The following is a 2,735-nucleotide window of genomic DNA, read 5'->3' as shown; positions in this document are numbered from 1 at the left end:
GTGATCAATGATATGATCAATTTTAGAGAAGGTCCAAGAGGTCTTGAGAAGAAGTTATATTCTTTTGTTTGAGAGTGAGGCGTTCTGTAGGTATCTGTTAAAAACATTTTCTTCCTAACATTTGCTAGTTTCACTTTGTCTCTGTCTAATTTCTGTTTCAATGACCTGTCCATTAGTAAGAGTGGGTTGTTGAAGGGTTTGGAGATCCGCCCTAGTTTCTATGCTCAATTGGGGAGCAAAATGCAGAACACCGGAGTTGGAGTTTGTAAATGAGAAGGCAAAACCCGTCACAATATAGGACCCAGGACCCTCAGGGGAAAACCAAGTTGGAAAGCCAAAATGAAATTTAATCCCTTCGTGACTTCTGACCGGAGCAAGAACCACAAAAGGAATTTCAATGCACCTTCTCACATTCGGAGGAAGATCATGTCTTCCCCTTTTTCCAAAGAACTGAGACAGAAGTATAATGTTCGGTCTATGCCCATTCGAAAGGATGATGAAGTTCAGGTTGTTCGAGGACACTACAAAGGCCAGCAGATTGGCAAAGTGGTCCAAGTACAGGAAGAAGTAAGTCGTCTACATTGAGCGGGTCCAGCGAGAGAAAGCTAATGGCACAACTGTCCGCGTGGGCATCCACCCCAGCAAGGTGGTTATCACCAGGCTGAAGCTGGACAAGGACCTCAAGAAGATCCTGCAGAGGAAAGCCATGTCCCGACAAGTGGGGAAGAAGAAGGGCAAATACAAGGAAGAAACTATCGAGAAGATGCAGGAGTAGAGACATCTCATGCACGACTTTCATTAAAGACTGCTTAAGTGAAGAAAAAAAAAAAAGAAATCTCCCACTATTGTATTGGGGTTCAATGTGTGTTTTAAGCTTTAGTAAAAGTTCTTTTATGAATGTTGGTGCTCTTGCATTTGGGGCATAGATGTTCAGAATTGACACTTTCTCTCAGTGGATTTTTTTTTTCTTTGATGAATATGAAATATCCTTTCTCATCTCGCTTGATAACTTTTTGGTTGAATGTCTATTCTAATGGATATTAAGATGACAACCCCACCTTGTTTCCTGGGACCATTTGCTTGGGCCACCTTTGTCTAGTCTTTTACTATAAGGTAGTGTATGTCTTTGTTATTGAGGTGCGTTTTTTGTATGCAGCAAAATGCAGGAACCTATTTGGGTTTCCAGTCTGTTTATTTCTTCCTATAGGTGAGTTGAGTCTATTAATATTGAGAAATAGAAAAGACAGATGATTTTTAGTTCCTTTTATGTTTGTTTTTTGTAGGTGGCATTATGTACATGTGGTTCTCTTATTTTAACTTTTTGTGAGATACTTAATATCTTGTCTTTTCTTTGGTACAGGTACTCTCTTTGTGTTGGAGTTTTCCTTCTAGAATTCTCTTTAGGGCTGGATTGGTAGACAGATAGTGTTTGAATTTGGTTTTGTCCTGTAATATGTTGGTTTCTCCATCTATGTTGATTGTGAGTTTTGCTGGGTATAGAAGCCTTGGCTGGTATTTGTGTTCTCTTTGAGTCTGCATGACCTCTGACAGGCTCATCTGTCTTTCAATGTCTCTGTTAACAAGTCTGGTATAATTCTGATAAGTCTGCCTTTATAAGTTACTTGGCACTTTTCCTTTGCATCTTTTAATATTCTTTTGTTGTTGTTGTTCTTTGATTTGATGTTTTGTTTATTATGTGACAAGAAGATTTTCTTTTCTGGTCCCATTTATTTGGTGTTCTTCAGAGTTTTTGTACATTTATGGTTATCTTTTTCTTTAGGTTAGGGACTTTTTTCTCTATGATTTTGTTGAAGATATTTTCTGGCTGTTTGAGCTGGGAATGTTCCATTCATATCATTCTTAGGATTGGTCTTTTAATTGTGTCCTAGATTCCCTGGATGTTTTAGATTAGGAGTTTCTTTATGTTTTGAATTTTTTTGAAATTTGTGTCAATGTATTCTAAGGTATCTTCTGCACCTGAGATTCTCTCTTCTATCTCTTATATTCTATTGGTGATGCTTATATCTGTAAATCCTGACTTCTTTCCTAGGTTTTCCATTTCCAGGGTTCCCTCCCTTTGTGTTTTCTTTATTGTTTCTACTTCCACTTTTAGGCCTTAGACCACTTTATTCAATTTCTTCACCTCTTTGATTGTTTTTTCCTATATTTCTTTAAAGGATTTATTTGTTTCCTCTTTAATTTTTCCTGTATTTTTCAGTGAGATATTTATATCCTCCTTAAAGAACTCAATTATCTTCATGAAATAGAATCTTAAGTCTGCTTCCTGATTTTCAGGTGTATTGGTGCATTTAGGGCTTGTTATAGTGAGAGAAGTGGGTTCTAATGATACCACATATATTGGCTACTTTTGTTTATGGTCTTTTGCTTGCCTCTCACCATCTGGTTATCCCTAGTGACTGCTAATCTGGGTGACTCTGTCTGCAGCCTGCGTCTTTTATCCCTGCGTTGCTTCAGGTCTTCTAGTAGGACTGTGGTCCTGGCTGTGGCAGACCTCCTGTGGGGCCTTGCAACTGTGGGGTTTTCAGAGGGGCAGAGAAGTGGCTGATCTGGTGCCCTGGCCACAGGAGATCTCCTTGAAGGCCTTGAGATTGTTTGGTCTTCAGAGGAGCAGTAAAGCTGTTGATCTGTGTGTAGCTGTTCTCCAGGGATGCCTACAGATTGTAGTTTCTGTTTCCCTGTGTGCAGCAGAACTCCAGGAAGGTTTTCAGACTGTT

At 39.2% G+C, this 2,735-nt stretch overlaps 1 pseudogene; it reads left to right on the top strand.

Moving 5' to 3' along the window:
* Positions 1–339: 339 nt before the first annotated feature.
* On the top strand, positions 340–785 carry LOC117716395 (large ribosomal subunit protein uL24 pseudogene; annotated as a pseudogene).
* Positions 786–2,735: the final 1,950 nt, after the last annotated feature.

Source organism: Arvicanthis niloticus, chromosome 10 (genome assembly GCF_011762505.2).
Source record: "Arvicanthis niloticus isolate mArvNil1 chromosome 10, mArvNil1.pat.X, whole genome shotgun sequence".
NCBI lineage: Eukaryota > Metazoa > Chordata > Mammalia > Rodentia > Muridae > Arvicanthis > Arvicanthis niloticus.
Note: the sequence above shows the minus strand (reverse complement) of the source record. Positions and strands in the feature narration are given on the sequence as shown.